The sequence below is a fragment of the Mercenaria mercenaria genome, chromosome 4, assembly GCF_021730395.1.
Source record: "Mercenaria mercenaria strain notata chromosome 4, MADL_Memer_1, whole genome shotgun sequence".
Classification (NCBI taxonomy): Eukaryota; Metazoa; Mollusca; class Bivalvia; order Venerida; family Veneridae; genus Mercenaria; species Mercenaria mercenaria.
In genome coordinates, this window is record NC_069364.1 from 38,838,211 (window position 1) to 38,864,156 (window position 25,946).

Below are 25,946 nucleotides of genomic sequence, written 5' to 3' on the forward strand. Positions count from 1 at the left end.
AAATATATATGTCATGACTCACAATATCATTAAATGCAATAATTTTATCTTTAACACCATATTCCATGAAAACATCAATTCTTATTTACGCTTAGCCTAGTAAATCTGATAAAAATAATGCCCAAAATTACTGGCGTGCAATTTTGTACAGATCGGCACAATCTTGTTGATCTTAGTACAGATCCTCCTCTCACCAAGATCTGCCAAAAATCCACAACCAACATTTCAATCAAATCTTCTGCAGCAATATCAATATAGCTTCTTTCCTTTTGTAAAAAATGCAAAGTAGAATTATGGAAACTGTGCACTGCATGTCAATCATCTCAATAAACAAGATCGTGAAGTTTAATTCCATTCCCATTAGTTGGTACTTTGTTTTAGAGGGAAGATAATTTATGAAATATTGGTGCGAGAGTTATGGCCCTTATGCCATATGATGTGGGTAATGATGAGGAATAACTATTTTAAGTTTAAGCAAATCTATCAAGTAATTACAGAGAGAAGGAGTAAAAAGAGAAAGTGCATAAAATCTTTAACTAAGGTGGGGACGCGGAAAGACACAGATGCCGGGGCAAGTAGGATAGCTCTCCATATACTAAAAGCCTGAAATCAGGACCAGTCCTGAAAAACCCCAGGCCTGTTAGAATTTGTTTAAAGGTATTTTTTAATATTAGTGCTCTAGTAGTGGCCCCTCAAAGGGTTCTTGCATCTCCATTTGAACAAAACTGGGAGCAGACCTTACAATGATGCTGCAGACCAAGTTTGATGAAGATCCATCCAGTCATTCAACAAAAGAAGTCGAATAAAGGTATTTCTATTTTAGCTAGGGGCCAAGTCCCCCGTATATAGATAATTCTGGCATAAGACCTTTTAATAAAATTACAGACAAAGTTTGATGTAGAAGATCCATCAAACAGTTCATGAAGAGGTCATTATAAGGTCTTCCTTCTTTTACGCTCTCCCCCCCCCCCCCCCCCCCCCCCCCCCCCCCCCTCTGAACAAACTTGGGAGAGGACTTTACAATCATCATGCTACAGACCAAGTCTGAAGTAAATCCAGCCAGCTGTGTAGCAGAAGAAGTCATTTAAAGATTTTTTTCGAATTTTGAACCTAGCAGTCCCTAAAAGGGCCAAACACCACAACTGAACAAATCTGGGAGAGGACTTAAATTTACAATGATGCTACAAATCAAGTTCGATGAAGATCTATTCAGTAGTTCTTAAGTTCTAAGTTTTTATGGATTTTTATGATAGTGGAATACTGTCTGAATGTGAAAATTGAACACTTTTAAAATTGTACATCTTTGAGATAATTGGTGTTGTACAGCTAGAACCTACCGTCTGTGAACAACAAACAACCTGTAAATGATTATTTACTTCAACCACTAACTAGAGCTGCTTTTGAGTTCACCGCATGTCTCCAAATACTGCCTTATCATTTAAATTGGCATTTCTTCTCCATTCTGTATCTGAGTCAATCATACACAAGTACCTGTATCATTGGCATCGGTAATTTTGGTAATTCAAGTGTCATAATTCCGAAGTGTCTCAGCTGATTTGGTTAATTATCAGACTTGGCCGAGGACTTATTGTCAAACACATTTTGTTTAAGTTTGGTGAAAATCAGATGAAAACTGTTCAACTTAACGTGCGGACAAGATTTGTGACAGACGTACTCATAAAACAATATGTCTCCCACCACAGTGGTGTAGGAGACATAATTTTACAATTCATTTTTGTATGTTTTTTTTCTTGAAATTTGCTGCTGATTATTCAGAAATAGCATATATAAATACATATTTATATAAATTTTAGAAAGTAGATTTGTAGTTCTCGTCATAAAGATTTAGTGAAAGGTGTAATCGAAACTGTTACTACTGTATAAACAAGAGCTGTTACAGGAGACAGTGCTCTCGACTATTTCGATGCTGGATAGTGAGACTGGGCATATCTTAGAAAACTGGAGCTGCCACTAGAGCATTAAACGACTCCAATGGTGGATGGAAATATTGTACAATAGCTTGAGTCTGTGTCCAAAATATTAAATAATAAGAGAAGTAAAGATAAAGTGTATCAAAACACTATATAAGTATAATTCTAAGCAAAAAGGGGCATAATTCATTAAATTTTGGTGAAAGAGTTTGGCCTGAGTTATGCACCTTGTGTCATATGATGTGGGTGGTAAGGTGGAACAACTATTTTAAGTTTAAGTCAAGTCCATTTAGTAATAACTGAGATAAAGTGAAAGTGAACCAAAACTTTAACCTGAAACTAGAGATGCTTTTGAGAAAAGTGCATGTCTCCCACAACTGCCCCTATGAAAAATGTCTAGTGTCTCTAGATGGCTTAGATGAGTGGATCCAATAAGATGGTCTGGACGAGTGGATCCAATCAGTAATTCAAGGGCCATAAATCAAAAAAGCCTGGGCGGATTTGGCTAGTTATCGAACTTGGCTAAGGTCTTATGGCCAAACACATTTTGTTCAAGTTTGGTGAAGTTCGGATGAGAAATGTTCGACTTAGAGAGCGGACAAGAGTAAAAAGGCCGATTTTTCAGTAATTCAAGGGCCGTAACTCCAAAATGCCTGGACCGATTTGGCTAGTTATCGAACTTGGCCAAGGTCTCATGGTCAAACACATTTTGTTCAAGTTTGGTGAAGATCGGATGAGAAATCTTCGACTTAGAATGCGGACAAGAGTAAAAAGGCCGATTTTTCAATAATTCAAGAGCTTAACTCCAAAATGCCTGGACAGGTTTGGCTAGTTATCGAACTTGGCTGAGGTCTCATGGCCAAACACATTTTGTTCAAGTTTGGTGAGGACTGGATGAGAAATGTTTGAATTAGAGTGTGGACAAGAGTAAAAAGGCCGATTTTTGGTAATTCAAGGGCCATAACTCCAAGACGCCTGGACCGATTTGGCTAGTTATTGAACTTGGGTGATGATGAGGAACAACTATTTTAAGTTTGAAGCAAATCCATCAAGTATTAACAAAGATATATAGAAAGTGTATCAAAACTTTAACCAAAGTGTGGACGCGGAAGGACGCCAACACCGGGTCGAGTAGGATAGCTCTCCATACTTCATAATATCATATAGTCGAGCTAAAAATTAATGTCAAAATTTTGGTACCGTAATTTACATATTTTCTTCTTAATATGTTTAATGTTAATCTTTTAAGTTTCTGTGAGTTATGTTAACCTAATTTGCACGGTGAAGATGCGTACACCGGATATTGCCTTAATGGTAAGGTATTTTCCGAAAACGTGATTAATTTTCGTCAACAAGGTAAGTAAAACTTCGATATACTATTGTACTATACTACTATAGAAGAAAAAAAAAAAGAGTACTACTTTTTATTACAAGATACAGTGTATATGCTCTCACAAGCGTAAAGTGAGTCAATCTTAATATAATGCGGCGATTCGCACTACATTAAAAATAAATCAAGTCTAGTGTAGTATATCTGTTTTAATTTTGTAAAGTTCCAATATTTAAGCACTACAGAAATTTATCTGGTTCACCAGGATATGTTGGAACACCAAACACAAATTTTAAATGTTAATGTCCTTGACATTGTGGAACACCACTAATAAATATAGTAAAGTTAATCTTTATGAAGGAACACCTTCTACTTTGTCATCTAAGAGTAAAGTGCAAGAATATGCTATTTTTAAAATTAAGAAACATTATGTTATAATATCCCTTACAGAAGCAAGCCTCTGTGGCGTACATGCTGCGTATTTGCTGTGTATATGCCGCGAACACAGTAGTACGCCAGAGGAGTACATTTTACATACACCGCATGCCGCGTACATGCCACGTACTATTTCGACGAGTACACAGCATGTACGCAGGAGGTCACTAGTACACTTCAAGTATGCAGCACAGACTCTGAAAATTTAAGGAGTACACTGCATGTACGCAGGAGGGACTTGTACAAGAAAATAGTACACTGCATGTACACCGCAGATACTTTGAAATTTGTGCAGTACACTTCATATACGCGGGAAAGACTTGTACAATTTCTTTTGGCATTTATACTTAGTTTTTTTTTTATAAGTTAAAGTCTGAAGTCAACTTCATATACACGGGAGGGACTTGTTCATTTTCTTTTGGTGTTTATACTTTGAATTTTTTTAGGTAAAAGTCTGAAGTACACTTCATGCAGGAAGGATTTGCACATTTTTTTTTTTTTTAAGAAGCAAGAACTTGATTTCCGAGTAACTTATATCTTAATAGCATAGAATAGTTCAGATTACCGGTATTCTGAACAATGAAAATTTGCCAAACTATTTGCAATGTTCATTTGTGAAGCTTACATCTTAGTGATTTCTGAGCTGCACCTTGCATGCAGTGTAAAAATATATTCTTTTTCATTTTGAATTAATCCTGGAGCTTTCTAACCTGGATAATTGAACTTCGTTGCATTACATTTTGTAATACATGAAATAATTACCAAGATAATGCCTCAACAGCGCCCGAATGAGAAGAATTAATAGCTCTCACTGTTATTTGAATACTCTTAAGCAAAACACCATTCTATCATGTTTTATAAAGGCTTTAATGCTCCTTATGTTAACTCATTAAGGCCTCACCAAATTAAAAAGTTGTTCATCGGATTTGCCGCTCGTATATTTTCAGAACGTTTTTGGCTAATTGCGCTCGCCCCATTGGAAAAAATCAATGCAAAATTTTTTGGTGCGCTACTTTTTACGGACGTAAAAGTGTATAAATGCTTATATAATTCCAGTCCTAGATTGTTCTCGGATGGATTTTAATCAAAATAAATACATACTACGCACACATCGTCTATAATAAATCATAACACTTATATTTAGTTGCATTAAAGTTGTTTCCCCTTGATGCAGTTACGCCATTTTCTTCAAATGTTTACCAAATTACATGCTACAAAAATTGATTTATTTCATTGAAAAGTGGATGAAGAAAAGCATACTAATTTATTTGATAACATCAATCTACATTATTTTGGTAAGGGTAAATACTTATTGATGCATGTCACTTATCTTTTTTCTGTTTTTTAGTGTCCAAATGATCAGCATTTGCATACGAAAGTTGGTGGGGTAAGGAATTTACATTATCAAAGCAGTTTCGCCACAAGAGTACACAGCATGTATGCAGCAGGAGTACACAGCATGTACGCCGCAGGACTCGAGCCAGGAGTACACAGCATGTACGCCGCAGGAGAACACAGCATACGCCGCAGGAGTACACAGCATGTACGCCGCAGGGGTAGTACACCGCAGGCTCATTTGCATGTGAAAAGTGTATGTGCCGCGTACATGCTGCGTACTATTTCTAGCATACTAAATTCTTCCAGCGTACATCCTGTGTACTATGTAGTCCACAGCATGTACGCAGCAAGTAGTACGCGGCAGAGCTCATTTGCATGTCAAAAGTGTACTACAAACGTACTATCGGTGTATGTGCGGTGTATATCCTGCGTACTATTTAAAGCCCTTGATTTCAGTACACATCATGTATGCATCATATACGCTGTATGTACACAGCAAGAGTACGCAGCAGGCCTTTTTCTTCTGTAAGGGATATGAAAGATTCTCATTGGTTATGTGAAATGTCATGTGACATTTTTACACATATGGCTTAAGTAATTATATAGTTTTTATAACACAATATTTGGCACAGGGTTTCCACTGGCCCTAATTCTTTTTCCGCCACAAAATATCGAAGTCATTGATGCATTGGGATGGGGGCGTCCAGGGGGTGTATTCTCCAACACACTGTGCATGTTGCAACAATCTGTCATTTTTATTTTATTTCATTATTTAATTGTTGAAACTGTTATTGGGGGGTCAGGGGGCTCTCACCCTGGAAATTTTTGAAATACAGGCATGAAATGGTGGCCTCTGGTGCATTTTTAGGTCCAAACTTTTGAGGTAATGGAGGAGTAAGTACCCTCTTGATGAGGGAGGGGGTGGGGTCAGGGGGCTTTCCCCCTGGAAATTTTTTAAACAAGTGAATGAAGTATTGCCATGCAATACAAAGTCCCCTACTGGAAGGCACCTAATTTTCTCTACTGCAGTACAACATAATGAACTGATATCTGTCAATGATGTATAAACAATATTGTACTATATATACTATATAGTATAACAAAGCACCTGGATTAAAATTTGCATATATAAAAATGTACAGTTGTTTTCATTTGGATTTTTTTTGGCCAATTATAAAAAGGTTATCATAAAAGTTATTTATAGTAACAACAAAGTGAAATTAATCCTAAAAAAAAAATATTCTTTATAATTCCACAAGAAACTCTTTACCAGGTAGAGATAGATCAAAATACACCTAAAACTTGGATGTAACATGCATGTTGTACCACAGAATAGTGGTCTCGATTTTTCCCTACATCCAGTAATAAAGAAGTTACAATATAATCTATTTATAGTAACAACAAAGGGACGTTATTCTAAAACAAGAGTGCCAGAATGTCACAATATACGCCCGTCACAGCAAATTTCTTTACTCTAGCACCTGTATTTGCAAATGGAATTTTAATTTTGTGGTTGTTTAGTAATCATTGTAAGTCATTTGTTTTTCTAAGACCACAAAAAACTCCTTACCAGGTAGAGATACATTAAAATACACCTAAAATTTGAAAGTAACATCTATGTTGTACCACAGAAAAGTGGTCTTGTTTTTTCCCTACGGTCAATTATAAAAAAGTTACAATATAAGTTATTTATAGTAACAACTAAGGGAAGATAATCTTATAAAAAAAAAAAAAAAAAAAAAAAATTGTAAGTCCACACAAAAATCTTTACCAGGTAGAGATTGGTCAAAATACACCTCATAATTGGATGTAGCATGCATGTTGTATTACAGAAAAGTGGTCTCGATTTTTCCCTACGACTAGTAATGAAAAAGTTACAATATAAGCTATTTATAGTAACAACAAAGGGAAGTAATTCTAAAGAAGGGAACTGCGCATGACACTTCGTCTCATGATGGTGTATAATTGTGCCAAGTTACATCAAAATCCCTCCATGCAAGAAGAAGAAATGCTTCGGACAAAGTCATTCTTGTATCTGACCTTTGGCCTCTAAGTGTGACCTTGACCTTTGACCTAGGGACCTGGTTCTTGCGCATGACACTCCGCCTCGTGGTGGTGAACATTTGTGCAAAGTTATATCAAAATCCCTCTATGCATGAAGAAGAAATGCTCCGGACAAGGTTTTCATTCTTGTATCCGTTGACCTCTAAGTGTGACCTTGACCTTAGACCTAGGGACCTGGTTCTTGCGCATGACACTCCGCCTCATGGTGGTGAACATTTGTGCCAAGTTATATCAAAATCCCTCCATGCATGAAGAAGATGTGCTCCGGACAAAGTTTTCTTTCTTGTATCCTTTGACCTCTGTGACCTTGACCTTAGACCTAGGGACCTGGTTCTTGCGCACGACACTCCGTCTCATGATGATGAACAATTGTGCCAACTTTCATCAAAATCCCTCCATGCATGAAGAAGATATGCTCCGGACAAAGTCATTCTTGAATTTGACTTTTGACCTCTAAGTGTGACCTTGACCTTAGACCTAGGGACCTGGTTTTTGCGCATGACACTCCGTCTCATGATGGTGAACAACTGTGCCAAGTTTCATCAAAATCCCTTCATGCATGTAGAAGATATGCTCCGGACAAAGTCTGTGGACGCCGCCCGCCCGCCCGCCAGGGGCGTTCCCATAATACGTCCCGTTTTTCAAACGGGCGTATAAAAAGGGTGCCTCATGGTGGTGAACATTTGTGCCAAGTTACATCAAAATCCCTCCATGCATGAAGAAGAAATGCTCCGGACAAAGTCATTCTTTAATTTGACCTTTGACCTCTAAGTATGACCTTGACCTTAGACCTAGGGACCTGGTTCTGCGCACGACAATTCGCCTCATGGTGGTGAACATTTGTGCCAAGTTACATTAAAATCCCTCCATGCATAAAGAAGAAATGCTCCGGTCAAAGTCGTTCTTGAATTTGACCTTGACCTCTAAGTATGACCTTGACCTTAGACCTAGGGCCCGGGCTTTGCACACAAGATGTTGTCTCATCCAGGAGAATGTTTGTGCCAACTTGATATTTAAATCCTGTTTTGCATGACAAAGTTATAGACCGGACAGGAAAAAATCATACTGACCTTTGATCTCAGTGTGACCTTCACCTTTAAGCTAAGGTTCTGGGTGTAGCGCATGACACATCGTCTCATCATGGGGAACATTTATGCCAAGTAATATTGTAATCCCTTGATGGATGACAGAATTCTGGACCGGACAGGAAAAAATCCTTATTGACCTTTGGCCTCCAATTGTGACCTTGACCTTTGAGCTAGGGGTCCGGGTTCTGCGCATGACACGTTGTTTCATCATGGGGAACATTTGTGCCAAGTAATATCAAAATCCCTTCATGGATGGGAGAGTTATGGACCGGACAGGAAAAAAGCCCTGTTGACCTCCAATTGTGACCTTGACCTTTGAGCTAGGGGTCCAGGTTTTGCGCATGACACGTCGTCTCATCATGGGGAACATTTGTGCCAAGTAATATTAAAATCCCTTCATGGATGAAAGAGTTATGGACCGGACACGAAATTGCGGACGGACGGAATGACAGAATGACGGAAAAGCGCATTCCTATAGTCCCCGAAACTGGTTTTCAACCAGTAGGGGACTAATAAAGGCATGAAATGGTGGCCTCTGGTGCATTTTTAGGTCCAAAATTTTGAGGTACATATGTAATATGGAGGGGTTAGTACCCTTTTTATGGGTGGGGGGAGGTCAGGGGGCTTTCCCCTTGGAAAATTATGAAATACTGGTATGGAATGGTGGCCTCTGGTGTGTTTCTTGGTCAAAAATTTTGAGGAAATATATATTATTATTATTCCTTTGCCAAAATAATAGGGTACTTCTCAACAAACAGTCTGATGCAAGATTAAAGTCTAATGGAGATATACATGTTATTGTATTTTGCATCTGACAATTTGATTTTAAATTAAAAATACATTTGCATAGGTAGGTCTTCTCTGACTAAGGTGTACCAGCACTAAATGAAGGGCCCTACCAAACAGTTTGCTACATCATACAAGTTGCCTACTTTCTCCATGTCCATAGTACTTTTTCTCATTTAAGATAAACAGGTTATTTAAATATATATTTAATCAAAGTTTCTAAGAAACTAAATTTATTAATTATCTCCCAGACTTCTCAGTCCTTTAGGGAAGTTAATTCCGTGAGGTTAATTATTGTAATGGAGACGTAAACATTTTCCGAGGCGCAAATGAAAGCTGGCTCTGTTTTTTGGTTTATAAATTATTAATCATTTCTGTATTTACTAAAATTTCAAAACTATCGAAACTATCGACTGTTGAAGGAACTATCGGCGATTGTTATTGGATCGTGACTTTTCTATCGATGCATACTATCGGGACACTCTGGATCGCAATGCATCGATATTTCGATGTATCGTTACACCCCTAATTGTGTATTATGAATGGAAACGGCCGCGGGTAATATTGATTTTTAAGCTAGATAGAGAGTACTTCAGACAAAGAAATACACATAAAAACAAGAGCTGTCGGAGGACAGCAACGCTCGACTATTCAACAGCCTTGTCGACTGAATGAATACGAAAGTCGAAAAAGGGGCATAATTTAAAAAAAGCAAAATAGGGTTATGGAACCTGCATAGTGCTTATCAGCTCATGACAGTGGACAAGTGTCCATTCCCATTAGTGGGTACTGAGATACCAGCTTACATATAAGAATTTAACCCAAAACTAAAAAGGGGCATAATTTTGTAAAATGCAAAGTTGAGTTACTGACCCTTTGCACTGCATGTCATATCATGACAGTGAACAAGTGTGTGAAGTTTCAATCCTTTCCCATTAGTGGATACTGAGATACCAGCTTACATACAAAACCTTAACCAAAAAATTCTAAGTCGAAAAAGGGGCATAATTTTGTAAAAAAACAAAATAGAGTTATGGAACCTGCTTTGTGTATGTCAGATCATGACAGTGAACAAGTGTGTGAAGTTTCAATCCATTCCAATTAGTGAGTACTGAGATACCAGCTTACATACAAAACCTTAACCAAAAAATTCTAAGTCGAAAAAGGGGCATAATTTTGTAAAAAAGCAAAATAGAGTTATGGAACCTGTGCAGTGTAAGTCAGTTTATCACAGTGAATAAGTGTGTGAAGTTTCAATCCATTCCCACAAGTGGTTGCTGAGATACCAGCTTACATACAAAAACTTAACCAAATCGGGACGCGGACGCCAATGCGGATGCCGACGAATGGGCGAGTCCAATAGCTCTACTATTCTATGAATAGTCGAGCTAAAAATACATTAACGGCAAAAAAAATTGACACCAATTTTTTATTTTTTTCGCCATTGGCGTATTTGGCGAATTGCAGCGGAAACCCTGGGTACATAATGATTAAACAGAAAAACAGGAAAAACAACACAAAGCATTTTTACAAGTTGACGGCTTGGCTTCCTAGCTTAACAATCTTTTGGAGACTTTGAGAGAGCTTAACATAATCTGACACTTATGTAATTTTCTTATTAAAAGAAAATGAAAACTTCCAATGATTGAAATAAACATAAGAATTTACAAAAACTAATTATTAAATCAGGTTTAACTTTAAAAGACAAACGTTTTGATACTAAACATGTCAGTATTCTATAAATATAATTTGAAATTTTATAATAAAAAAAATAATGCAGCGTATAAAAAAATTGACAAATATTTGCTTCATAATATTAAGAAGAAACTTATCATTTGATAAATGCATGCAGTGACCTAATTTCTCCCGATATTATCACTTATTTGCTTTGTTGGGAAAATTCTGAATCGTATCATTTATTAAGTTACATTCAAAGAAAAAATGTGCAAAATTTCAGCTTTGTAAATGTTCAAATGACGGAGAAATCGGTCATGAAAGAGCGTCGATGGTGTACTGTGTACTGAGTTTTCAAAATAATATATGTACTGTGTATTGCAATTTTGTGTACTGAGTATTGATATTGAATATCAAGCATATTTTCAGTACTGATGGCCCTAAATAGACACGGCATAAAATGGTATTAGCCAAAATGATTGAATGTCTTTTTCTGTTTGCAGATGGCATTAGACTTCACATCGAAAATAACAATCGCCAGTTTGAACACTGAAATTACAACTTATAATTACAGCGGCATGCCAATAGTCACTTCGAGAAACTGTCTAGACCAGCCATTGCCAAGTACAGGCCCAGCCACAAGCAAAACCATGAAGTTCTATAATAATGTAACACAGAATACGATGGCGACAAATCAGGGAAAAGTTTCCCGTTATAAAAAGAGCAAACATGAAAATATGTTTACAACCCTGTTGCCTTTAAACTTCAGAGACATAAGCCTTGGTCAGTTGATGACCCCTATCGATTTTGGTGTCAATAGATCAAAGGCCAAGGTCGTAGGGATTTTGACCTCTCCTCAATAACCATAGACTTGTGGTAAACCTGGGTTTTTGCAAAGAAATATTTTACTTTTTAGCATTTTAGGTATATCTTTTAAGAGTTTATTATTTTACACTATTTTGAGGACAGTGTCTTTTGAGCATCTTATTACGCAACTTTAGTGTAAGTTTCAAGTTAATCGGGCTGGTATTGACAAAGTTTAAGTTATAGGCAGAAACATACTGCACAATTTTCCAGACCAGAAACATTGTTGTTCCTGAAAACTCAATACCAGAAACATTGTTGTGAAAGGGGAACCATGCTCTTACATACATAAATTGTATTTTATTTTTTGCTATCATTCATCTTCAATATGTTGTAAATATTTGTCTTAACATTTATATTAAGTTTGGGGACATGGCATTTTGTAACTTTAGAGAAATTTTGAAAAATGTCTGTTTGTTTACATTTTTGCTAGTCAATTTCATACTAGTATGTTGCTAGAACTGGCCAATGAAAATGTTGTTTTTTTTTATATTTAGAGGAATTTTCAGGACTGAAATTTTACTGTTGTGTCAATGTTGTACTATTTTATATTATATTTATTATCATAATTATTTTATAATATTTAGTTTTGTAGATTAGGTGTCAAATGCACATAGCAATTTGTTGAAAAAAAAATGAGGCAACAGTGTCATGAGTTATTCTTGAAATATATTTTGCATACTTCAGTTACAAGATATGGGCCATTTCTATGCAAAGTGAAACAATTTGTTTTTACTATTATGTGATCCATTTTCCATTTGGTTAAAACAGTATATTCCTTGTCATGGTCAACTTTGAATAATATTTAAAGGAGAACAACTATCTAAACTATTAAGAATTAACCCATTCCGATTTTATGCATTCATACTGCTGAATGTAAAATGTTTATGATCTTTGTTATTTTATCAATTTGTGTTGATTTCCAAGTTTGTTTAATAAATAGTTCAATGAATAAGGAGTATCTGTTCCTCCTTAAAGTAAAACATAGCTTTCTTAAAAATATTGCTTGTCAAATCAGGTTTAGCAAAATCAATCTGTCATAACAGAACATATTTCAGTATCCTTGTCCAGTCTTTTATGTTGGAGTAATGTACTAGCATCCCAATTATTCAGGAAAATCTGCTTCTTTTAATGCCAATTATGTCTTTGTCTGTCTGGCATTTCTTTTTCTTCTTAATCTAGTCAGTAGTGTAAGGAATGTGGTCTCTGTAATGCAAGTGAAATCCTCAAGAGTTTTCAGCCTGTTCACTAAAACAACTTGCATTCTTCACTATCCCTCATATTAACCAAGTTGTCGATGGAAAATATCTTGCGATGTCAAAGAATACAGAAGTCAGATTTTTTCTTTGGAAAAACAAACTGATTGAAGGTTATATATTTGTCCATCTATTCTGTCAGATTTTATCAAAGACTGCATAACAGTGTATAAGCCTACTCTTTAAAAACCTCGTCTGTCCACGGAATTGCACTTTGTGTATCAATGAAGGTCTTATGTACACCGCCATATACGACTACATCTTTGGGTATCTCTAAGTTATATTTTGGTAGCGTTTAGCTAGAGGGTGTTGGAAGTAGCATGCATTTCCACTGTTGTCCATGAACAGGCTCAATCAAACCAAGCCTGAACCAATTTCATTTCTATCGGACCTTTGGTTTTTCCACTTTTTCTGTTTCCTCCTTCAGATCTTACAAATTACCCAAATTAAATTCATCTTTTCATCCTTTTTGAAGATTTCTTTTTTGTGTTGGAAATTGAACCCTTTTGAAACATCATTTTAATTTTTTTCTGAATCAACCATCTTTTCTGGCTTTTTTTCTCTGCATATTTCTGATGTTATCTTGTAATTTCCTTTTTGCGAATTTTATTGTTCATTTTTGTTGACATACTATATTTGCTTTCATCATTTTTGTCATTTGGCTGGTGTTCAGCTGGTCCTAATCTCATTGATCGATTCAAACTGACTGCTATAAACACATACATGTATAATCATTTTGAATCTGAAATGAAAAAATTAGTAGAAATCAGTAGGGTCTGACTTTTTGCAAGACTTCAGTGGCATACCAATGACAAATCAAAAAGATACAGCTTTAACTGTTTTTGAGATAATTTATGTAATATCAACTGAAACAATGTTCAATATTAGATTGCGTAAGAATAGATTTTATGTGAATAAAAAATACTAAATATTGCCCATTGTTGCATTTTTGTGACTGTGAGTTAAGATTTGGAGCTTATTACATAAATTACAACAAAGTAAACACTATGAATATCAATATAAAACACCATGTGTCTGCAGGACTAAAGACATTACTGTTTTGTGCTTTTACAAGAATATAATAATTATATTTTGTAAGATCTGTCTGTAAAATTCATTGATAAGGCCAACAATAGATTATACACAGTACAGTAAAATGTAAGACAGACCAATACCCAGTACACATATTTACAATACACAGTTCACCACCAACGCTCATTTATGACCGATTTCTCCGTCACTGGAACATTCACAAAGCTGAAATTTTGCACGTATTCTTTATATGCAACTAAATAAATCGTACGATTCAGAATTTTTATCACATTACAGTAAGTGACAATATCAGGAGAAATGTGTCCCCGGTCTGCATTTATCAAATGATAAAGTTGCCGTTTTATCACAAATATTAGCGTTTCTTCATAAGACTGACTCATTTTACGCTTGTGAGAGCATATAAACAGTAGCTGGTTTCTAGAAATAAAATCCCCTATTATTATAGTAGTAAATAAAGTAGAAAATTAGATTTTTATTTACCTTGTTGACAAGTCAATCACTTTTTCAGAAAATACCTTATCACAAAATGGCAATATCCGGTGTGCGCATCCTCACCGTGATTTGACATGTGTTTTAATAATAAAGCACTCTGTGAAACAGTCAAAGTATGTATGTATATATGTATGTCCAATATTTTCCCTAAAACTTAAAACGATATTTGGAGAGATTGACTTTTGAAATGATAATTATGCATTATGATTTCTTTGATAAAATACTGCTATTGTATAAATCAAAACCAAATAGTTAATGTTCTGTTAGTAATACTTCTAACAATGTACAGGACAGTATTTGAGGTCAGCATTATTTCTCCTGCACTGAGCATACTCACAAATTGAATGTACACTATTAAACCTTGTATGTTAAACCTAACCCTAACCTTTTGTCAGTATACTGTACACTCAATATGTGCATACATCTGACAGGGGCGATTTAATGTTGACCTAAGGTGGCACAAGACCACAGTTATTTGCCCTTGGTTGACCACAATACGGAAGTGGTTACGCGGAAAATAGTTCCTCTGTTTGATGGTGAATATTGGTGAATTTTTGAGTGAAAGACCTGCAATAAATGGCATGATTTAATAGAGGAGATATGAAACAGTAGGTACATGTACAATTTGACAGAATGAAAATGTCAGAATATGCATAACATGACTTTTTGATAGGGCCTGTTTGCGGCCATCTAGAGGGTATTCTTCATACGCATGTGATTTGGTTCAAAATGGTGGAAAAAAAGAGCCGGTCAACCCAATATTTACTGTGGCTGGAATTTTTTCTCTTGAATAGTTCTGTTGAGTTCAGGTATTTTTATAGGGGTTGGAATGCATGCAAAATTGCTATAGTGTCCAGTGCCTATATAGAACATATAGTAAAAATAACTGTGGTCTTAGGCCTGATATAGTGGAAAATGTCAGAAAGTAAATTGTCAATATTTTTTTTAATTTTTCAATCTACATGGCTGAAATTTTGACAGTGAATGGCTGGTAGGCATAGAAATCTGGTAAATATTTAGATTAATCATTACATTTGCTGAAATTGCTTCAGTTTGGGTAAAAAGTATACATGCACTTGAAACTTGTGAAAAATCCTACTTTCAGTTTACGTATTTCTGGATTTTTTTCTAATTTTGCAGGTTTTCATGCATGAAATGCATTTTTATAAGTTCTTTGTTTGAAACCGGTATGCAGAAAACAAAATGGGGTATTACAAATGCCGCGATGTGATATTTTTTTATTTTTTAGAAATTTGAGCTGCGACTGAGGAAATCTGACCTAAAGTCAGATATGTATTTTTTTCTATTCTTGTTTACATAAAATTGCTCTTTTGGTTACTTGAATTTACACAGTACACACAGTCTGAATAGTGAAATATGTGAAATCATAATCTGTGCAAGAAAAATCAGTTCAAGGGCTTGAAAATTGGACAGATTAGGCCTGAAATTGGCATATTTTAATTGATTTTGAAGGAAAACAGGCAGATTTTCACACACTAGACTTGCATATTGGTTTCCTTAATGCTTAATTGAGCATAAATCATCATATATGAGGTCCTGAATTGTATATTTACTTATTCTGTTGGATTTCTTACACTTTTAGTACCTAAAAACCTGAAATGAGAGCGCTCGGACAATGTGAAGTTTGTCGCATAGACGGGGATTGACCGCCTTTGTACATATATGTCTACAGCTTCTCAGATTTGACTGAAGACAGTTGTTCGGTGTTGTGAATGGGTAAATAATTCCATTTTAGATGCTTTTAATCAAGATCAGGTACTTTCTGTAATTTTGTAAAATTTAATAGACTTCGTTAAATTGCATAGGCAAGCGAAAAAAAGCTAGAAAATAGAATTGTAGTGGAATAACATTATTTCAGCCAGTTTTGCCATAATGACTACTTTCTAAATCATGTGTGGTAGTGAGATAACATTTATAATCCAGGGCTAGCACTGGGTTGAAAAAAGTTTGAGCCAAATTTTTACGCCGCGGATCGAAGAGGCTTGCATGCCATTCGCGTGTCCATGACAGGGTTTTGGTGGGGTTCACAGGGAGCTTTGCACCCTGAAGCTTTTGGGCTTTAAGGTATTTCAAATGCTTAGATTGCAGCAGAAAACACCATTATCCACAAATGTTAAATCATACTAAATGCTTCATAGCTGAATGGTCAGTCCTTGTGTAATAATAAGCAAAACATTGCATCAAGGATAAATTTATTTTTAACCATAATTTATATCATTTCTCAATGAATTAACAATATATTATATACATGTAACTACTCGGACAACTCTTAAGCAATGAATTTATTTATTAGTTTTGAAATAAATCACACAAACTTACAAGTAATCCACAAGCAACCAATGAAAGTCTATTTTCCATTTTTTAGCTGGATTTAGAGTCCTATTTTCTCTTTTCACAGATTTTGCTTTCTTTGCAGGAGGTAAACTACCTGATTCAGAACTATCTTTCTCAGCCATAATGACAAGCAAGAAATTAATTTAAAAACATTTTATTATATACTTATTGGCATCAATAATGAATTACTCATTTGAAATAATTTTATAACAAAAGATGGCTCAATATTTTATTCCTGAAATCAAGGAACTTCAATCATGGCATGTGCCACAAACAAACACCTTTGATCCATGTATATTCATTAATCAGTACCAATTTAGCTAAACAAGCTGTGAGAGATGCTTTTAATTACCCCAAGGGCACAGGTTTATTGTCACTTGATGGTGTTAATGGACCATGGACTGTGCCTCTTGTTTATTGCATGTTTTGTCACAGTCTGTCTTGGCACTCTTTGGACCAAAATAACATTATATAAAAATTGACTGGTTTTTTAGAGTTTGAGCCATTTCTGAATTTTCTTGAGCCAAAATTAGCATTTTAAGCATTTTGCTCAAAATGCCCATTCCAGCGCTAGCCCTGTAATCAGTTACCATGAAATTGGACAGGAATTTGTTCATAATAGTTGATGCAGTAAGCTGTATTCCCAGTGTGAATACTCAGTTCAGATTATAGCTAATTTTACCTGAAAATAGTAAACATTGCTTCAGATCTAGCAGTCAGTAAAGCAAGGAAACTGGACAGACTGCTTTGTGATTGATAGTTTTGTTATTCAGACTGTTTGTTATGACACATTTTACATACATAAGACTTGAATTTGAGGTTTTATATTATATTATGACAGTTTCAGTATGGGGAAAGGAGACTGTGATATAAATATTCATAGAAAAGTTGCTTTGAGGGGCACTTTTTAGCAATTCACACTTTCTTTGCAGTCAGATTGTTTTGAAATATAGTTTGCACATACATACAATCATGTAAACTGATTAAGTATTCATTCTAAGAAATTATGACTAGCTCGACTCATATGTCAGATGTTGTTTGGCCGAAGGCCTTCCAGTCACACAGAAGATCCTGGTTCGGTCACACGAAGAGTCACTTCCATTGATATTAGTCACAGGAAAAATTAGGAGCACCAGTTGTAGTTTCTCAGGTTGATATTTATTAAGGTTTTTGCTGAAATTAAGCCAGTTTGGAACATTCAGCAGGCAGTGATGTACATTAAAATCATTCTTTATAGAGATAGGGGCTGTTTTGCCAGAATGCTCAGCTGTGATACACAATGTAAGATTTTGTGCAGTGTAAATGGTCATGGTGTGCATGTTTCATTTACAGAGTGCACTGAATGCCTGTAAACTGTAAGATTTGAGTGAAATATTCATTCCAGAAAGACTCATAAGCTTTTTAGAAAGCTCACATATTGGATTTTTCAGAGCTGTTTGGCTCATTTTACCTAGGGTAGCCATAAATGAATGATCACTGAAAAGTATATGACACATATATGTACAAAAGCTATTCATGCTCATATTTGCCACATACTGGGCTGCTTAAAAAGGGCAAATTTGACAGCTACAGGATTTTTCTTAGTTCACATTTTACTTTTTCGTGTGAGTAGACTACGCGTTTTGACGTGCTTTTTGTAATATGAATAGTTTTCCTTAAAATTGGAACAGTGATATTGTAATCAGACTTGAAGTGGCTCTTAATTTGGATAGATGTATATTAAGGAAACATGCTGTTTTATTTTGGGTGAAAATCTCATCAAACAAAAAAGTTATAGAATTTTGCGGTTTTTTCATCTGAAAATTCGCAAATTTTTTTTTTTCTCAGATTTGACCGATACCATGTGTAACATTGGAAGCTGTCAAATTTTAGTGCATAGTTCAACAAAGGTGTAACTTTCAGATTTAATTTGCTATACATCTGAGATTATACTGGTAAAATATTTTTTAGTTTGGAGAGAAAAATAGGTCTAAATAGGCACAAGACCACAGTTATTTGCCCTTGGTTGACCACAATACGGAAGTGGTTATGCGGAAAATAGTTCCTCTGTTTGATGGTGAATATTGGTGAATTTTTGAGTGAAAGACCTGCAATAAATGGCATGATTTAATAGAGGAGATATGAAATAGTAGGTACATGTACAATCTGACAGAATAAAATGTCAGAATATGGATAACATGACTTTTTGATAGGGCCTGTTTTGCCTGTTTGCGGCCATCTAGAGAGTATTCTTCATACGCATGTGATTTGGTTCAAAATGGTGGAAAAAAGAGCCGGTCAACCCAATGTTTACTGTGGCTGGAATTTTTTCTCTTGAATAGTTCTGTTGAGTTCAGGTATTTTTATAGGGGTTGGAATGCATGCAAAATTGCTATATTGTCCAGTGCCTATATAGAACATATAGTAAAAATAACTGTGGTCTTAGGCCAGGTTAAATCAGCATGTCCTGTATACAGACTAAGCATTATTCAAACGATTTTTTCCCAATTCAAGGGAGACAAAACATCCAAGACCGCTTATATAACACTTGCATAAGTGAATGCCCTTGCTGATTTATATACCCCCACTTTGAGCCTCAACTGTATTAAAATATATTTATAGATTTCTGGGTTTATCGAAAACATCACAGACTGGTATATATTAGATTTTTTTGACTCCATGTGGTTGCATAAGCTCAGAGATCTTTTCTGCTCGAGTTTTTTACATTTTCGGATGACAAATGAGCTTAAAGGAGGAATTGGGAGTATATAAGCCACAAAATGGAGCTGGGGCAGGCTTTTTTATAATTTTATACACATGTTCACATCAGGGAATCCTTTTTTCAAGTTACCTTAAATCCGTTTAAAGTTTTTTTTTCTGAAAATTGGCATATTTGTACATTGTGACTTTTTACAACATTTTATCCAAAAATCTTATTCTGTTTTATTTTGCAAAGATGACTTGAGAAAAAAGTTTTAGCCTGTCAGGAGAAAATTTGAATTTGAATTTTGGCAACGGCTGATTCATTCGCTGTTTGTAAATAAATTCATTTGGATCTAATTACAAATGTGATACCAGTGTATAGCAGATGAATCACTCATTGAGTAGTTTGTAGAACATAGTATTACATTCATATTCAATCAAAATGTAATATGTAGGTTTAACCCAAATAAAATCTAATAGTTATATTAAAGCAACAATAACATTAAAGAAACTTATTAAAATAAAATAAGACAAAGTATATAATAACCAGTGTTGTCTGCTTTTACTCAACATGCATGTATAATCTATCAACTGCTAAAAGCACACTCTGGTGTCTCAGTGAAAGTTCCCCCTTTAAGTTTTATCTCTAGGCAAATTTCATGTTTTAGCATTCATTTTTCATAAAATGACAATGGAAAACTCTGCCATTTCTGCCCGGTGACTGGTTAGCACAAAGTAAAGTCTTAAGATATGTTATAGTATTACAAATCCCTTACTGGCTTTTTTGTACATTTGTAAGTTAACAAGATATTGTTTGCAATGATAGACAATGGAGAGGCATATCAAGTATCTACTTCAAGTAGCTACTTCCGTGGTACAAATGAAATCATTAAATATCTTTACTATTCATATCAGAAATCATTACAACCTTGAAAACATGTTAAAAAGAAAAGTTCTGAAATACGAGTAGGGCACTGATAAGAAATTATATCCAAGCTGTAATAATACAGGTAAATTATCATTCACCTGATATTAGCGGAAAGACAGTGGCATGTTTTATTGTTTTCAAATCATGCGCTCACATATGTTAAACAATGTTTGTTTTTTTAAATTACATAATGTACAAAATGTAGTTACTGGCAATATTCTTTTGATTAACCGATAAGATTTTCTAATCATTGTAAATTTATAGCTCATACCAGCTTATTTGTTTTGTCTTGTCGACTCAAAATAAATCTTATCTAATTCTATGGATTTTCAAACACAGACATAAGAAAAGAACTGTACATATGATCTAAATAACTGCGACAAACTAAGTTTTAGCCAGTGCAAGTCTGTTCTTCATTTTAGGCCAGATGACTGGTTGGTATGATGTCACATTACACATCTGTGTTGTGGTGTTTTTATATTCGGCATACTAAACAGGTCTAAGAAAGCAGTATGAAAATTTACTGATTATCCGTAAATTTACGGATAATTTCTTCAAATTTTATGTTCGAAAACAGATGAAATAAGCTTATTCAGTTAATTATTGGGATGTCGGGACAGTGAGAGTGATAACAAAGCCATTGAGTGAAAAGATAAATTCCACTCTGTTCAGATATTGTTTCAGATGATTACCTCCACCAGAGCAGAGAGAAGAATCTACTTTTGTTCCCAAATAAAAACACTAGGAACCATTTTCGCTGATCTGGATCTTCCAGACGCTTGCAAATATTTATTTGCGCATGTGCTATAGGAAAGAGGGCGTGGTCTCTTCACCGCGCAAGCGGTCACTGTAGGGGAAACTTCCCGTTCGGAATTTGAATTTTACGGTTGGAACTTGGAAAACCTACTTCCCGGACGGGAAACTTGTTACTAATATAGCATTGGAAGCAAAATCATCATTTTTGACTTATTTCCATCAAAAGGCCCGGTGCATAAGATATAGGTACATGGTGTCATTAAATGAAATGTGCCAATGTAAACTTTGATACATTATCTAGCCTAAAAGGCCAAGTGGGGGAAGGGATTTCTGTCTTCATCAGCACAACTGGTGGCTTATCGGGATGACTTATTTTATGATCGTTTATTTTAGTACAGTCAATAGTTATCACGAGGTCCTTCAATTTAGACTATAATTTATGACTAATATGAAATAAGGCAACGCCTCAAAAGCGGGCTCAAAGAAATCAGGTTAAATTAAAAATATATAGGCCTACATCATTTGCAACAAAGAAACTATTCACTACTCGAAAGAATTTGCTTTTAAAGTTTGAAATTTTACACGGATTCTATGATAAAATCCGTGTACAATGTAATCATCACCCAAGTGAAATAGTATCATATTCCGCAATGTTTCGGACATGTTAAATTTATGGGGCCAGGGACATTAGATTTGAAAATTCCACATATCTGCGCTGATACCAGTGCGAAAAAAAATCATACAATTGAATCCAATTTTGATGATTTCCAGGAAAGTGTTAAGGCAGATCACCAAATCAAATGTAAGCCTCCCTCCCTGCATTTTCTCACGTTTTAGCACTGCAAATAATTAGCATGTCTCTGATCGAAAATACCAATAATCTTAACGATGAAATGGACCCTGAATCAAAATTACATGAACAATGTAATAAAATTTGAGATATTGTTTGCACGGGGCTAAATTTCGCGTATTTTTATAAGTGAGGGGTGACCAGTAATAAATGCTGATTTCTCCCGATTTTCTCAATATTTTGCAACAAAACTATGCAGATAATCGTGAAATAGGTGTGCCTTGAGAATGGATGCTAAATCTCGAAACAAGAGCTGTTACTAATGGTGACAAATGCCCCCGAAGAAAACTACAGTGCGTTAAATACAACCCGCTGAATTTACTACTTTTCTCTTCTTTCAATTTCTCTTTTCGAGACATTAAATTCTTACGCCGCCATTTTTACCTAGCATGCGATAGGAACATGCCGATTTCACCGCTGGTCTATCACAAGTAGTCCAAATATAAATAGTACTAATTTTTTTTCCTTTCCTAGTGCATTTTCTCGACAGCAACGTTCTTACTTTTACCCTGCCGCGTTTCAGTATGTATCACTTTGCATTCTATTGAAATCGGCATGTTCCTATCGCATGCTAGGTAAAAATGGCGGCGTAAGAATTTAATGTCTCGAAAAGAGAAATTAAAAGAAGCGAAAAGTAGTAAATTCAGCGGGTTGTATTTAACGAACTGTAGTTTTTTTATATAAAAGTTAACACCCCTTTTCTTTTTGTTTTTCTAAAGTAGCGATCTCTTTCTTTATGGGAATATAAGTCTCTGAAAATCTGATATGCTAGAAAATGTCGAAAAACCGCTATGAAGTAAGTGGATTTTATATGAAATAAAGAAGAGCTGGATTTAGTGGTGTTCAGCCTATAATTCAATAGAATGCAAAGTGATACATACTGAAACGCGGTAGGATAAAATTAGCACGTTGCTGTCAAGAAAATGCACTAGGAAAGGAAAAAGGATTAGTACTATTTATATTTGGACTACTTGTGAGGCTTACATTCTATTTGGTAGTGATCAGCCAAAAGGAGTAAATTTAGCGGGTTGTACTTAACTAACTGTAGTTTTCTCACATAAAAGTTAACACCCCCTTTCCTTTTTGTTTTTCTACATTAGCGATATAGTTCTTTATGGTAATATAAGTCTCTGAAAGTCTGATATGCTAAAAAATGCCGAAAACCCGTTTTAAAGTGAGTGGGTTTTATATAAAATAAAGAACAGCCGGATTTAGTGGTGTTCAGCCTTAAACGGATCTGCATATACTTGGCACTTCGTAGTTTCTGTGATAAAAACAGTAAAACTTAGGTTTCAGGATACTTAATTTTGAGGCAAAAAAACAACAACCCCCCCCCCCCCCCAAAAAAACAAAAAAAACAAAAAAAAACAAACAAACAAAAACGCACACCTTGCGCGATCTGTAACGTATTATCTGCAACTGACTAACACATGCATACTTTTAAAGCATGTTACCAGACGAAAATAATGGTGGGAAAAAAAGTGTCTCATAACCGTTTACTTTAAGTTAAACGTTTAAGGAACGAGTTTCTTAATAAGCTTAGCTTTCTACTCAGTCCTTGATGTTTGCTGTATATCTGCTGAAAATAAATATTGTTTAAACCAACCGTTTACTTTTTTCTCAAATATGAGCTGAATCTGGATGGATGGATGGATGACCGTTTCCATTTCATCTGATTCACTCATCTAAAAGTTTTGTTTAAATGCTTGCAGAATATTGTAAATAACATTTGTCTAAGATTGTACATTTCAGTGTTATAAATTAAAGCATAAATAAGTACATTTTAGCCATTTTGTTATTGACATCGAAAATTCAGTATAGATAGAACACAATAATTTGATTTTATCCAGTAATATTACATTCCAATAAGGGTGATTGCATGAGAAAATCATTTTCTCATTCTTTTAATAAGTTTTTCTACATAAATATAATGGAAAGATCACCTTCGTCGGTATTATGACCTTTTTCATTAAAAATATGATATGATAAGATAGTGTTTGTCGACACAAAGAACTAATTGAGTTTTCACTATTATGATCTTTTTTTTAAATATTATTACAACATCTTTTATGATTTTCATTTGTAATATTATGTAATAATCAGATAATAATTATCATCTATACAAGAGCCATGTCAGACATGGCTAATCCCCCCACCGGGCAGCTGTATTTGCAAATGGAATGTTAATTTTGTGGTTGTTTAGTAATCATTGTAAGTCTTTTGTTTTTTAAAGTCCACAAAAAAACTCCTTACTAGGTAGAGATACCTTATATATAATAAAATTAATAAAATACACCTAAAACTGGAGAGTAACATCTATGCTGTACCACAGAAAAGTGGTCTTGTTTTTTCCCTAGGGTCAATTATAAAAATGTTACAATATAAGTTATTTATAGTAACAACTAAGGGAAAAAAAAAAAAAAAAAAATTGCAAGTCCACACAAAAATCTTTATCAGGAAGAGACTGGTGAAAATACACCTCAAAATTGGATTTAGCATGTTTGTTGTACTACAGAAAAGTGGTCTCGATTTTTCCCTACGACTAGTAATGAAAAAGTTACAATAAAAGCTATTTAAAGTAACAACAAAGGGAAGTAATTCTAAAGAAGGGAACTGCGCATGACACTTTGTCTCATGATGGTGTATAATTGTGCCAAGTTACATCAAAATCCCTCTATGCATGAAGAAGAAATGCTTCGGACAAAGTCATTCTTGTATCTGACCTTTGGCCTCTAAGTGTGACCTTGACCTTAGGCCTAGTGACCTGGATCTTGCGCATGACACTCCGTCTCGTGGTGGTGAACATTTGTGCCAAGTTATATCAAAATCCCTCAAAGCATGAAGAAGAAATGCTCCGGACAAGGTTTTTATTCTTGTATCCTTTGACCTCTAAGTGTGACCTTGACCTTAGACCTAGGGACCTGGTTCCTGCGTATGACACTCCGCCTCGTGGTGGTAAACATTTGTGCCAAGACATATCAAAATCCCTCCATGCATGAAGAAGATATGCTCCGGACAAATTTTTTTAAGAAAATATGATAAAGGGGAATAACTCAAAAAATAGGCAAGGTAGAGTTATTGTTCTTGCACACTGCACTTCCTCCCAATGTGTTCTATCAGTGTATGAAGTTTGAAGAAAATCCCTCCGGTACTTTTGGGGTTATGCTCCGGACAAAATGTTTTAAGAAAATATGATAAAGGGGAATAACTAAAAAAATAGCAAGGTAGAGTTATTGTTCTTGCACACTGCACTTCCTCCCAATGTGTTCTATCAGTGTATGAAGTTTGAAGAAAATCCCTCCAGTACTTTTGGAGTTATGCTCCGGACAAAATTTTTTAAGAAAATAAGATAAAGGGGAATAACTCAAAAAATAGGCAAGGTAGAGTTATTGTTCTTGCACACTGCACTTCCTCCCAATGTGTTCTATCAGTGTATGAAGTTTGAAGAAAATCCCTCAAGTACTTTTGGAGTTATGGTCCGGACAAAGATCGTTGCGGACGCACGGACGGACGGACGGACGGACGGACAGACGGACGCACGGACGGAGAGCATTTCTAATATCCCCTTCACCTTTGGTGGGGGGATAAATAATAATAATAATCATAAAACAATAATAATAATATTCCACATTCACTAAGGAAAATTAATTTCCACACATTTTCATGATCTAGTTGGGACCCCTGCTGTGACAACTGCCCCCTAATCAGCTACTGTTACATAATCGCTTATAAACAGCAGATAAGATGGGAGTTGGTTATTGGATGTGGGGTGGGGTGGGGGGGGGGACTTATATATTATTATTATTATTATTATAGGTATATATATTTACATCGTAATGCATTCAGTCAAACTTATGACCCCTTTTCCACTCAGAAAATTCTCCTTTTTTCAGGTTTTTGTTGAGGTGCGTATTAAGCTTTTAATGATGCTTACTACTGCATAAAATCATTTTAAGCAACATGAAATTTAAAACAAGAACTACATGTGTACGAGTATAAACTGTGTATTTGTCAAAAGTAAGTGTTGAAGCATTTGGAAATATTATTTTGTTTTAGAAATTTTA

General features: G+C 35.2%; 1 protein-coding gene and 1 long non-coding RNA gene across 4 annotated transcripts in view; one reads left to right on the forward strand and one right to left on the reverse strand.

Annotated features, from left to right (window-relative positions):
• The window catches only part of LOC123551492 (uncharacterized), an 89,390-nt gene that overhangs the window by 35,185 nt on the left and 28,259 nt on the right, over nucleotides 1-25,946 (reverse strand). For 2 of the 3 annotated variants that reach the window (XM_053540966.1, XM_053540965.1), the window contains exon 1: nucleotides 20,969-21,093. The exons of the other annotated variant lie outside the window; for it this stretch is intronic. The gene's annotated coding sequence lies outside the window, so the exon portion shown is untranslated. Of the gene's footprint in view, nucleotides 1-20,968; nucleotides 21,094-25,946 lie in introns of those variants that run through there. 3 annotated transcript variants of the gene reach the window in all.
• On the forward strand, nucleotides 14,764-18,399 carry LOC128556309 (uncharacterized). Its single transcript, XR_008370564.1, has 3 exons — nucleotides 14,764-15,319; nucleotides 15,915-16,048; nucleotides 17,698-18,399. It is a non-coding gene; the product is annotated as an uncharacterized LOC128556309 (long non-coding RNA).